This window comes from Amphiura filiformis, chromosome 14 (assembly GCF_039555335.1).
Source record: "Amphiura filiformis chromosome 14, Afil_fr2py, whole genome shotgun sequence".
Classification (NCBI taxonomy): domain Eukaryota; kingdom Metazoa; phylum Echinodermata; class Ophiuroidea; order Amphilepidida; family Amphiuridae; genus Amphiura; species Amphiura filiformis.
In genome coordinates, this window is record NC_092641.1 from 58286253 (window position 1) to 58300689 (window position 14437).

Genomic DNA, 14437 nt, shown 5'->3' on the forward strand with positions numbered 1-14437 from the left:
TTTGGCAAGTGTGCTTAAGCATGTTTCAAATTGACTGTGTGTTATTTGTATTTTCTGGAGGATTTCATCAAAATCTGTGTCATCGGTGGCTGATTCAATTTCTTTCCACATTTTCTTAATAGTCTCCTTTGCATTCTCTTCCCTTTCTTTTCTATCTGTACGCTCCACTTCCGCTTCCAGTTCATTAAGATCTAGATCGTCTATGGATTCTGGACGTCTGCAAATGAAGGTTTCGTTCGATGGTGGCCTAGGATAGTTAAATCGGCATACCTGTCCAGTTTTTCTGCATGACCGTGTATGGGATTTAGTATGCATCTGTACTTTTGATACTATTTCATGCAATTCGACGTCTTCCTCTGGAGGAAGTTCACATGACACATATCTGTCAATGAATTCAGCGATTTCCTCGTCTGGATCTGTATCGAATTCTGGCGCATCTTTCACCCATGCTATCATGTGAATATGTGGCCAACCTCTCTGTTGGAACTCGGTTCTGTAATAATAGTCTTCGACTTTTCCAATAGGATTGGCTGGAGAAAGAATGACGTCATTAATTAACGTATGGACTCTTTGCTGAAACATTCTGGCTGCTGCTGCAGGATTTGACATTATGATCTTACAATGATCTTCCCAGGTCATGTTCTTATGCTGTTCTGCGGTCATTGGCTGTTTTCCTTGTGATATTAGGATACCATTGTCTATGTCAATCCAACGTCTATCAGCAGCACTAAAGGTGATAAAAAAGGTAGGAATTCCTAGTTGTCGTATCATTGCGAAAACATCTCTCTTTGATTTTTCCCAGTAAGCGGGCGTTCCTCGTATCTTGGCTAGGAATCTATACCCTTCATCTCTTCGAATCAGACCCTTCACTTCTTCATGGTTTCTTAACATTGAAGCTGTTATCTTTCTTCCATCTGCAGTCTTGGTACTACCTTTACGAAGTGCAATTTGAATATTGTCACAAATCTGTTGTACCTCTGTTGCATACAACGCAAAAAAGATATATTCTGGGTTTCTGGCAAACCTGTTGTCTGCTGACAATATGCGTGCATTGAAATAGCGAGATGGCGATAATTTATCTTCTCTGTCGTCATTGAAAGTATTTGAACCATCCGGGAATTCGGCGGGAAAAGATTGCGCTTCCATTTCCAAAACCTTTTGTGGCCTATTGCCTTCACCTGGAGCTATACAGAGGATTGATTCGTCATGCTTGTCTGCAAGATATTGAGAAAAATCAACCGGGTGCAAAAAGGAATACAGAGGAGCAGATGTGTTCGTAATGTCATGATCATCATCATCATCGTCATCATTACTACAATCATCGTCATCATCATTATTAGTAGCATCATCATCATCATTATCATGGTTGTCCAAGTCTTGTCCTTCATCGTACATTTCTATGTTGTCACTGCTATCCTCATCTTGGTCGTGCATGTCTTGCTCTTCATCAATATTGATGTATTCGTACAATTCTGTGCTGTCACTAGCTATAGACTCAGTCGCGAGTTCACTCTCATTTGGAGAATGGGGTTCTGCGATGTCATTTTCTTGATCGTGTTCGCCGGAAATTAGTTGGTCGTCTAACAAAGAATCAAACTGATCAAAGTTGATATCGATATCTTCAAATACCGGATTGTTGGCTTTCAACCATTTAAGTGCTTGTCTAACATTTTCTGGATTAACGTCCTGACACATATGATGCCCTTTGTAAATGAGGCGACGTTTTAACTTGATCCGGATAAGACTTTGTTCCGTTGGTAATCTTGGTAAACACGCAGCTGTGTTATTAATATTAGCTTTTACGCACACGACTTGTCCATTGATACCTTTTTGAGCACCTTTAATCAATGGGATCATTTTCATAAATAGGATAGCTGGCGAAATAAGATGTCTTTCTAGCATGTTTAATCCGGCTAATTGGTGAGGTTGTTGTACTAATGCTAATTTGTTCACAGTTGACAACTTCGGCACACGGTCTTTTAATAAATTATCATGGCATGCCATGCAAATCCACACTTGATCATGAACTTCATCATTTTTCTTTGCGGGTAATGCATTTATATCGGTGTTGCAAGGTAAACTTTGCTCCAGGATAGACCGATTATATGCGCTAGTGTACAGTGCCCTGACTTGTCTCTTGAAAAAAATACGTTGACATATCTGACACACGTAAGTAAGCTGATCGTTTCTACACGATTCTTGAAAATGCAAAATTACTGTACTGATATCCGATTTTTTCCTGTACATATTTGACTGTGTTTGCTGACGCTTTTTCTCTGCATTTTCTGGAATTTCATATGATTTCTTTGATTGCTGACGTTTTTTCTCTGCATTTTCTGGAATTTCATATGATTTCTTTGATTGCTGACGTGCCTGATTACGTTTGTTGTCTGCCTTTTCTGGAATTTCATATGATTTCTTTGATTGCTGACGTGCCTGATTACGTTTGTTGTCTGCCTTTCTGGAATTTCATATGATTTCTTTGATTGCTGACGTGCCTGATTACGTTTGTTGTCTGCCTTTTCTGGAATTTCATATGATTTCTTTGATTGCTGACGTGCCTGATTACGTTTGTTGTCTGCCTTTTCTGGAATTTCATATGATTTCTTTGATTGCTGACGTTTTTTCTCTGCATTTTCTGGAATTTCATATGATTTCTTTGATTGCTGACGTGCCTGATTACGTTTGTTGTCTGCCTTTTCTGGAATTTCATATGATTTCTTTGATTGCTGGCGTTTTTTCTCTGCATTTTCGGGAATTTCATATGATTTCTTTGATTGCTGACGTGCCTGGTCACGTTTGTTGTCTGCATTTTCAGGAATTTCGTATTTTTGACGTGTCCGCAATTTTTTGCGCTCTGCGTATTCGGTTATTTCATATTGTTGCTTTTACATTTTCGCTTCTTTTCGAGTCTTTCATTTTTTTTGATCGGTAGTCAAACTTTGATACCACTTTTGGTATTTTGACAGTCCTGTCGACTTCGTCTGTGGTATATCTTGACTTTTGGTCCACGTGGAACAGCCTGCCTCGTCGTGAATGTTAGTTTCTGATAACATTTCGCTGGTCATTTGAATATGTACAGACTGAATACCGAATATTTCAGTTGTGACTTTCAATTTTGAACACAAGACTTTCAGGTAAGAATGTAAATTGTCAAAGTCTTCAAAACCAACAGTACTGAATGACCGTTATTTGCTGTGGGGAACCCAAATTCATCTCGTGAATGTGAATCAAAGAACATATAGCATCCAGTTGCTGAATCCCTGTAAATTGCCATCATGTACGATTGAAATATCAGTATATTTAAATCTGACAGTGTAAATGCTGCTTGCAATTGTACATTGAGTGGTTCTAGGTCATTACCATCCTCTCTTTCGAGTATGCAATATCTTAAGGGTTCATAATTGATTGCATATGTTGAGTTGTCTTGTAATTTACATTCTGTAGGTAATTGCGTATTTTCTAAATAACCACTTTCGTGGAGTTCACCCGATAGACGTAATTTCTGGGATAAAGTTCTATACAGATAATCACCATCCTTCAATATTTGATCTAAATTCACAGAATTGAATTCTCGGGAAATAAAAGGAATGCGGCAAAGATACACTAATGTATTGCAAGAGCATTGGACACCTCTAGAATGGTCACTAAATAGAAAATCACCCTGATGGAAAGTACCAGACACTTGATTTACGTAGGCAATGCGAATCGAATCAGGATTTGGTTGAATATTATCATCGATGATTATAATTTCTTTCTCGCATTCTTCCTTGTTTTCAAATTGTATTTCTGATATTTCGATTGTAATTTCTTTCTTGCAGTCTTCCTTGTTTTCAGATTGTATATCTGATATTTTCTTACTTTTCTGTTTACTGTAGCTTGCTTTTGCAATACGTGATTTCTTTGATGAACGTGGCATTATTACTGTGTCTAGATAATTTGATAGAATTAATATTATGCGAAATTAATTCGAAAACAATGTAAATAAATGCAGTTATAATCAACGAGGGTAACTAATAAACGATATCTGTATATAAATATGTAAACTGGAAAATGTAACACTAAATATAAATACAACAATTAGTAACTAGAAAAATACAACTTTATGAATACAACAGTAACAACTTTTAAACAAACAATAATTATATTCTTTGAACTTGAATCAAAATACTTTATGAAAGTTCTAAAATTCTTCTAAATTTATGTGTAAACTGAGTTTTTTGAAGTTTGGATCACATCCAGTTCTTCACGTTTCGTGTCGTAAATGTAAGCGGGACTGCACGTAGAGTCTATCCGTTACAATTAATTAAATTTTTTCCACAAAATCTGTTCAGATTATCAATTCGTTATACGAAATTGTGTGTAACATTTAGCGTTACCCGGGACTTGGTTGTATGCGCTTTGAACTTGTAGCATGCAAAATAAATGCGTTCTCTATACCATACGGAACCAGTTACACAGAAGCCCCATGACGTTGCGGTCGATTATTACGTTTAAATTATCATATGAAAATATACGTATTTAATAGCTTTTTATAATGATAATCTATTGTTTATATTCTTGAATTGTTTCAATATTTCAATCATGAATAATGTTTATGGTTTAATGTGAATTTCTCACTACGGGAACAGCGCACTTTTGCAGGTTTTCATTGAAGGGGTTACATGTATATGCCCGTGTATAGGTTAAGACCATATCAGTTTTGATTACAAATTGGATTGTGTAATGTTTCCTGGATATGACACGTGATGTGTGCTGTAAAAATGTTAGCGGTTCATTATAAAGTATGTATTTTAAACATACCATTAGAATATATTTACCATACTATGGGCGATATAAGTTAGTACTGTATTTTATTCACGTATATAAAACAATTCAGTAAGCCTATTTTGAATTTCCGGCCTACATAGACTCAGTAGATATAAGCTGAAAATACTGCCTTGACCATTTTTAATTGTAGCAACTGCCGGCTCCTAATCATTGCGGATAATATTGGGTACCATGCTTAATTTTTAAATCATTGTCTTTCAAATTCTTAAATGCGAGTTTTCAGACTCTAGGTTATGCTTTTAAAATGAAGGTCTGGACTGGGTACTTTTTCAATCATTACAATTGTCAAGTGGTCTATATCTACATGATGTACCAAGGTACTTATATTTATATCGCCTAAATTACCATGCTAATTATGACTGAATATCACTTCACTAGTTTAATCTTATGTTTTAAAATAACAATGTTTCACTGGTTGAAGACAATGTCACAACTGAGGTTGGTAAGATAGGGAGTTAAAAGGCGGGAAGTGAAACGGAGTAATATCTGTCATTCAAAGTTCAACCGGATGTCAAGATATCAAGATCCTTAAAAGTCTCTTGGTGTTCATATTTAAGACATATTGTTGTGAAGATGATGGAAGACAGCTGTGGAAAAGATTATGAATTCAAGCGGGCTCCTAATCATTGCGGATAATATTTGGTATCATGTTAAAGTTTTAAATCGTCGTCTTTCAAGTTCTAGGTTATGCTCTTTAATTGTTGATTTCGTCTTGTCTTTTGAACTAGATACGAAACTTATTATATTACCGAAGTAGTGGAAGGGTCAGAGCAGAGCTGAATATCAAAATGAGTGTTTCTACAAGAATGACCGTTGAATTAAGAACACCATTAGCCGTCACGTGACAAGTTTCAATCCAAATGCAATTCATGAATAAATAATGTTTAGAATGTATAGAATAAAACTTATTTTTCCAGATGGATAAATTCCTAATACATTATTTGGTCTTTCATTTTTTTATGAATATAAAATATCTGCATGTATAGGGATTATTTTCTACAATGCACTGTAAAACATTTTCGGGCTCTTACTAGAAACACTGCAAAAAATCTTATTGACTATTTGTTTTTCCCACTTTCTGTGTACTCAAGTTAAAAGTGTAGACAATCTAGCAAGACTAAAAAGAGTTTTTCGGGTTGAGATATGTATTTCTTTATTGCTGTACAATACATCATAAAATATTACAAGAAGAATACACAATGTACATTGTTTAAACAATGAATTTGTAAAGCAAAGAATAAGTGTAATGTAACAAGTTTGTTTTTGTTCTTCGTACACGTCAATTAAAATGGATGTTAGATCTGGGGTGCCTATGAAATTATTACGTCTTTCATCATCTGAACACATCACAATTGGCCTAACATGATCTAGAACATCTAGTATAAAGTATGCTATCATAAAGGCTAATTCTATTGAAATACATGAATTGGATAGTTCTGGACGTGTTTAATTCTCCATGTTCATTAGGCTTTTGCAGGTTAATATTAGAGAAAAGTTCATTATTTTTTATGTCGTACGTTACATAGTATTCATATTTTATTTACCATATACACTCATTATTTCCCATTGATAGTCTATATATTATTGTATAACGTTTAAAAGTTTGTCTGGGTGCTTAGGCGATTTTTAGATTTTCTGATTCATTCTGGAAATGACCCAAAATGACCTTTGACCCCATACCTGTGTAGGTTATGAAAACTGTGCCTAGAAATCTTTGGTTTACTACTGTTCGAATACTTTGCTAAGGCAATACTTTGTGTTTAATTCATTTCATTTCATTGGGCTGCGAAGCAGGCGACTACAACGTTTCTCCATTTACTACGATCTGAAGCCAAAGTGGCAATGGCATCTGGCCGTAGAAAGTTGTCGAAATCCCCCAACAGTTTTTGCACATAAGACAAGTAGGATGTTCTTTGCCTTCCAGGTCTTCTTTTACCATGTAATGGGGTGTAGAGAGCATATCTTCTGCATGGTTCATCTTCCTGCATCCTCAGGATATGTCCCAGGAATCGTAGTTGTTCGGATCTGACAGAGTTGATAAGAGGCACAGTGTTGGTGATGGTATAGACCCTTTCATTGCAGTTGATAGTCATGTACTCAGTTGTCATACTTTTGTGTTTAATACTTTGTGTTTTGCTACATGTCAAGAACTGACAGTACTCCATACTGTCGCAGCATTGAATACTGCGAATCTATATGGCAGACATCTGACTGTACTGAGTACTGCCGCAGCATTGAATACTGCGAATCTATGGCAGAAAATCTGACAGTACTGAGTACTGCCGCAGCATTGAATACTGCGAATCTATGGCAGGAAATCTGACAGTACTGAGTACTGCCGCAGCATTGAACACTGCGAATCTATGGCAGAAAATCTGACAGTACTGAGTACTGCCGCAGCATTGAATACTGCGAATCTATGGCAGAAATCTGACAGTACTGAGTACTGCCGCAGCATTGAATACTGCGAATCTATGGCAGAAAATCTGACAGTACTGAGTACTGCCGCAGCATTGAATACTGCGAATCTATGGCAGAAAATCTGACAGTACTGAGTACTGCCGCAGCATTGAATACTGCTAATCTATGGCAGAAAATCTGACAGTACTGAGTACTGCCGCAGCATTGAATACTGCGAATCTATGTGTTTTGCTATGTCAAGAACTGACAGCAGCATTGAATACTGCGAATCTATGTGTTTTGCTATGTCAAGAACTGACAGTACTCCATACTGTCGCAGCATTGAATACTGCGAATCTATATGGCAGACATCTGACTGTACTGAGTACTGCCGCAGCATTGAATACTGCGAATCTATGGCAGAAAATCTGGCAGTACTGAGTACTGCCGCAGCATTGAATACTGCGAATCTATGGCAGGAAATCTGACAGTACTGAGTACTGCCGCAGCATTGAACACTGCGAATCTATGGCAGAAAATCTGACAGTACTGAGTACTGCCGCAGCATTGAATACTGCGAATCTATGGCAGAAATCTGACAGTACTGAGTACTGCCGCAGCATTGAATACTGCGAATCTATGGCAGAAATCTGACAGTACTGAGTACTGCCGCAGCATTGCAATACTGCGAATCTATGGCAGAAAATCTGACAGTACTGAGTACTGCCGCAGCATTGAATACTGCGAATCTATGGCAGTAAATCTGACAGTACTGAGTACTGCCGCAGCATTGAATACTGCGAATCTATGGCAGAAAATCTGACAGTACTGAGTACTGCCGCAAATCTGACAGTACTGAGTACTGCCGCAGCATTGAATACTGCGAATCTATGGCAGAAAATATGACAGTACTGAGTACTGCCGCAGCATTGAATACTGCGAATCTAAAAGTATGGTTGTTAAAATTCAAAAGTTCACAGGTTATGTATGATGTCAGTTGAATGTAATACTGGTAAACTTCTCGGCAGTGAGGCTGGGCTCCATATTACACAATATGTACTGGTATGCACAACATATCTTAATCAGAAGTGACAACTTTAGTGTTGTTCATACAGGTCATTACTGTGACTGACATCTACATGCAGTTACTTTGAATACAATTATGTAGTTACTTTATCCATATAGAAAGTAAGTACATTAAACATGTATGCACACCATAAATGCTGTGATTTTAGCCAAGCATTGGAAAGAAAAAAGTTTTAAAAAAATAATATAGAGTTTATGATGCAAGTTGAATGTAATACTGGTGCCATTGTAGATAAAGGAACTGCTTAGGTCTTTACATATTATATATAATATGTACTGATATGCACAATGTACCTTTACCTTAAGTCACATTTTTTGAGATATGTTCATACAGTTCAAATAACACAATACATGTATATTGTATTGAGCTGAAAGTATGTAATATATATGCTCCGAGTCTGAGACTTAAGGTAAGCCTTTCTTGGAAAGCACCAGACGAAAACTCAGGAAGACTACTGCATACAAAATTTAAATGGTGGTGATGTTGATGGCCGACCAGGTAAGTACTCCACCCAACCAACAAATCAAAGTACAGTCAACATACAGAACACCTGAAAAGGAAATAAAGAAAATCACACATTACAGTTTATTTTTCTTTTATGGAGAAGGGAGAAGTTCATGTATCAGGTTATTTTGCTTGTTTGGTTGGGTTTGACAGGTGCAGCTGAAAGGGCTAATCTGACAAAAGTATTGTACATGTTTTCGTAAAAATAAATTGGGTTTCCATCAAATCTGTCAGAGCTACATTGTATGTAATTATTCACATCATAATTTGTGCAAATTTTGTACATAATATCTGCACATCGGAATGTCTGACATTTTGTAATACCAGATAGGAACAAATGGGCAATTCCAGGGTAAAAAATATCAACTTTTGTACGCATAAGACAGCTATGAAAAACGTGAGTTCCAAGGAGCTACGTGTATGTGTCGCCGCGATTTACTGGCATTCATAACCATATTCACATGTACATAGTCGTAGAGTGGACTTTTCGCTGCTCATAAAAATCACTTAAAAATCACCTTTTTAAATATTTCTTTGGACAAAAGCTGATGCGTAGAATAAGTTGAGCAATCACAGATGACAATATCAGTGACACAGGTTTCTAAAGATAGTATTTTACTAGATATATACTAATGCAAACTTGCCAAAATAAAACCCTGGATGCACCCTACGGGAGTATCTACAACTTGAGAACAAGTCCTCAAACATTCAAAATTTGTAGTTACTACAACTAGTAATTTGGTAAGCATGCACCAACATAACTGTAAGATGACTTAATAATTTAAAGAGCATGTAAACCTCTTTCATTTGATACCAAATTTGTCATTATAGGACTTGTAGTTTTAAAGTTCTGAAGCATTTTTTTGTTTTTGGTCATGTCCCTGTTTGTTTGTAAATGCCCAAATGTATAATGTACACTAGTTTTAACATACCTTAATTTTAGTAGTTGATGTTAAAAGCCTCAACAAAGGATTTGACAGGCAGTTATCACAGATTCTTGTTCATGCAAAAACAAAGGTTTCTTGTGCCGATATGGAATGACATATGCAAGGAATGACAGCAAAGCCAGACGAAGATGTAGGATTACCATACTCCGATCCCATGGTGGTATAAAATGATACAAGGGGATAAGTCATGCACACAGTGATGTGTCTGCAAGGAACAATCAAACAAGAAACAAACTTAAGTGAACAATCGCAATTCCAATAAATATAAAAAATAAAAAGTGTAACTCCTGTGTTATAAATTCTAAAGTGTGATACACAATTCACACATGTACACCTGAATTCAAATTTGAAATATAAACCACATGTATAGGTAGAAAACCTCCCCCCCTTTTTTATTCTCATCAGTCATTAACTAGTCTTATATTCAAGAGCTAAATAAAAGAAAACTGTTGAGCAATAAATAACTTTATACGACATGTGGTTGCAGAGATATGCTAATTTAAATATCTCAATTTTGTCAGCCAATATACTGTATAAACTTTTTGTGCATGTACATATTGTAATGCAAGTTATAGGCCTATACTATGCATTCTTAAAGTACACAATTTTAAGAATTAAGCACTTGCTCAGTAGCTTATACAGCCCTTTTTAAACAGGCGCGCGCCCCCGGGTATAAAAAAAGCACAGATTCTCAGCACATGATTGACGCACAAATATGTGCGTACAGTGTGCAAATACATGTGCGCAATACAATGATGAGCATGCATAAATTGTAGATTGATTTTATTTTTTTATATAGTTGTCATTAAAAAAATATCCTGGTTTTGATACTACCCACCTGAGTACACAATTGCATTGATACCAAGCATGCCAAGGGGGAGATAATATAATGTGTTTAAGCACTGGCTGGTACATGCACCACCCCTCCCCGGAGCAAAATGTTTTTCAGCGTGCACCCTTTAGAGCACTGGCTGGCGCATGCTCCCTGTTTTACTCTATTAATTAACCTTTAAGCTTAACCTTGTGAACTTTGGAAATGGTCTAACCTAATCTGATCCCTAAAATTGTTTTATCAAAAACATTGCCGTAAAATTTACTACGGTAATAAATTTCTAAAATGGTGGATGGTGCGCCAATCAGCTATGCTATTTCTGGCAGACGATTAGGCATGCTCCTACATTCTCTTGGTCGGGGTTGTTCCATCTATTGCACTTACCCACTTCTCACGCCTGTCAAAGGGGCCACCTTCGCGAAATTCCTATTGGTTTGTACAGGGCCTTTCAGTTCTAGTCAATTTTCTCAGTGCAGAAAATACCAATTTGCCCTGCCTTTGATAATTATTTAAAGTTGATTTCCCTGATAAGAACTTCTGGAATTTTTTTTGTTTCAACAAGAAGTATTTTGGCATGTTTTGTGATTTCCCCGCAATTCCCCCATTGAGTGCAACGGTTCCCCTTTGTGTATGAGGGGGCGAGATGGAACAGCCAAATCTCGGCAAAAGCAACCAATGGGAAGATAGGATCTATCGCAAGTAACATCATGCCGACCGACAGAATGATGATTTCATGTATAAATTATATAATAAAAAATAGATATAAATACAGTGTACTAATAACATACTCTACATACACCTCACACACACTTGCTTACATTGCCCAGTCATACCCCCTCCCCCCACCCACATTTCATAATACAATGGAAACTCTTTAATACGAAATTTGTGGGGCCACAACATTTAGTTTGTCTTATCAGGATTTTGTCTTATCCATCACATATTACATAGGGATTCAGTGCCAGGGACCTGAAAATCAAGCTTGTCTTATCAGGGTTTTTGTATTATCAGAGCTTGTATTAACGAGGTTCCACTGTACAGGTTTATATTTTCTCGCCTAGCTTTGCGGAGTGAAAGTCAGAAGAAATTATTTTGGTAATCATCTCGTAGGCCTATTAGTATTAAATGTTTTTAATGGCATGTATCATCTGAATTCGGAAGAAAACGATGTCGAAAAGCAGCTAAATAGTTGACTAAATACCTTCAGAAGACATAGCATATCTATCAGTTGTTATATGGTTAATAATAAAATGAACATAAAATATTTTTCTCTCCGACTAGAAAAGTCCGAAAAGACAATTATTTTTGTCTGCTTAGCCTAAAAAGTCAGAATTCCGACAAAAGTTTCGACAATTTTGAGGAAAAAATTATATGTGCATGTAAATTTAATTTTCTAAATCGAGCACTGCTGCATGATGTTTTCTTTCAATATTTACCTGGTATTGGTACGTGAGGCATCTGTGATAAAATGTTGCAAGTGCTGAAGAATCTGTAGTTGTAGTGATAAACCTCTAACTAGCGTATGATAACGTTCTGTGTATCTCGTGACTGTGATTACCATGTGAGTTCACCTGTAGAAATTAAGTAGATGCACTTCAGTTTACTTTGTTAACAATGCAGATACATGTACATGTAATATAAGGAGTCGGGGGAAAATATTTTGTTCAATTGAAAATATTTTTAATCCTTATATAACACTGTGTATATGAAGCTATATCGGTCGACCAAAAGTGCCCCTATTTTTGTTCATAAAATCCAAAATAAATATCTGTTACTCTTACATGTAGCTCTAAAAATTCACATGGTCAATGATAAAAAATATGACATCTTTCTTCTGGTACCAAAATTGACACCACTTCTGGTAAAATCTGAGGTTCTGGGGATGAGACTATTAGCAATAGGAACATGCCCTTTAAGAGGTTCAGGCTCATAAAGCCGCCATTTGTTATTATTATAGTCACAGGTCAGTGATTTTACTACTGTGGGAGGTCAAGATATTACAACACACAGTATACAATGACAATGTGACCGTAAAAACTCTCATATTTAGTAAAGTTAGAAACAAAGGTGTTTTTTTTACTCATATCTAAATAGGCCTAGTATAAATAGGTATGAAAAGCGAAATCAAATTTGTCATCACACCACATCATTTTATATATCAAATTAAAGCCCTTGAGTAAAGAAAGCCAAAACCGAAAACCGTTTTGTCATAACGCCATCAGTAGGAAAGTTACATCTTGTCAAAGATTGACTTTCATCCAAAACGTTCAGCCAACTGATGCATCATTTTTTTTTTATGTGGAACTGCTATTAAAATCCCTCTAAAATTCCATACACGATTGTCTCATCACAAAAATAAATTACATATATTTGTGTCAAGTGAAGTATAGACAACATATTTATGTAGATTTCCTTGACGATTCTTTTCTTTTAATCTTCTATGTAAAATTTGTATTGTGTTTTTGAACCAATCTGACAAGCAAATGTGTCAACTATAAAGGTTGCCTGTTATACAGTGTATAATAGTTTGTCAATGGACATGTATCATGTCTATGTATTGTTATGCCAGTTTGGGAACGTAAATGGCACACAATCATGACAATAGAGATCCTTTGAAAATTAAACATATGAATTTTGATGATTTGGCAACGATGATCATGCAGTGCATCATCTAGTCCGAATAATCAGACCCAGAACAAAATATTAATATCTGACATCATCTTGACTGAACACCACCATGCACCGTGCTACATACATCGAATGTATGGAGCCGGTATATACAATGTATTAACTCACACATACATGTACGATGGGTGTAGCACCGTGCACAATGGTACATGCACGCGTATCAATGACATACCCATGTGATTTTACTACTGTGGGAGGTCAAGATATTACAACCATAGCTATTGCAACACACAGTATACAATGACAATGTGACCGTAAAAACCTCATGTGTGGCAGTCTTACTTGTGGCCTATACTCCACCGTAATTTTCACTTCATGATTTAAACACCAAATTGGACAACATTACACACAATCACCATTCACTAATATTCCATGACATCTATATATTTTGCAATTTGATACTTTACATGACCGGATGGCTGAAGTCAACAAAATAAAGAGCGATTCAAAAACGAGTTTCATAGCCTATACTTATGTAGCGGACCTCTTGGATGATGGTTGTTCGGGCGAAGCGCAGTACGCGATGCAAGGCAGCGCTGTACGCTATGCGCAAGAAGTGAAAAGACACCAGCAGGTAAAATATCAACAATGCATTATGCAACTATGATCTACAGGGTATTGTCACATGATAAAAATATGGTAGCGTAAAATATCATGACATCATACATATAAATCAACAGTTAAAGCAACCTCAATAAAATATGGTACCACACAATAAAAATCACAGTTAGGGCAACCTCATAAAAATATGGTAGCACAAAATATGGCATCACACATAAAAATCACAGTTACGGCAATCTCATAAAATACGGTAGCAATGGAGTGTAACCTTAAGACAAACACTTTGCACAGCAATTGAGCGCCACCTTAAGAACAAACCCGTTACACAGCAATTGAGCGCAACCTTGAAACAAACCCGTTACACAGCAATTGAGCGCAACCTTAAAATAACCTGTTACACAGCAATTGAGCGCAACCTTAAAATAACCTGTTACACAGCAATTGAGCGCAACCTTGAAACAAACCCGTTACACAGCAATTGAGCGCAACCTTAAAATAACCCGTTACACAGCAATTGAGCGCAACCTTAAAATAACCCGTTACACAGCAATTGAGCGCAACCTTAAAACAACCCGTTACACAGCAATT

General features: G+C 36.5%; 1 protein-coding gene and 1 long non-coding RNA gene across 3 annotated transcripts in view; both read right to left on the reverse strand.

Moving 5' to 3' along the window:
* Positions 1-14437, reverse strand: part of LOC140170363 (uncharacterized) — a 57130-nt gene that overhangs the window by 24308 nt on the left and 18385 nt on the right. The window lies entirely within an intron of this gene.
* Positions 6330-12252, reverse strand: LOC140170362 (uncharacterized). Its single transcript, XR_011861531.1, has 3 exons — positions 12037-12252; positions 9754-9973; positions 6330-8867 (listed from the first exon to the last, which is right to left on the reverse strand). It is a non-coding gene; the product is annotated as an uncharacterized lncRNA (long non-coding RNA).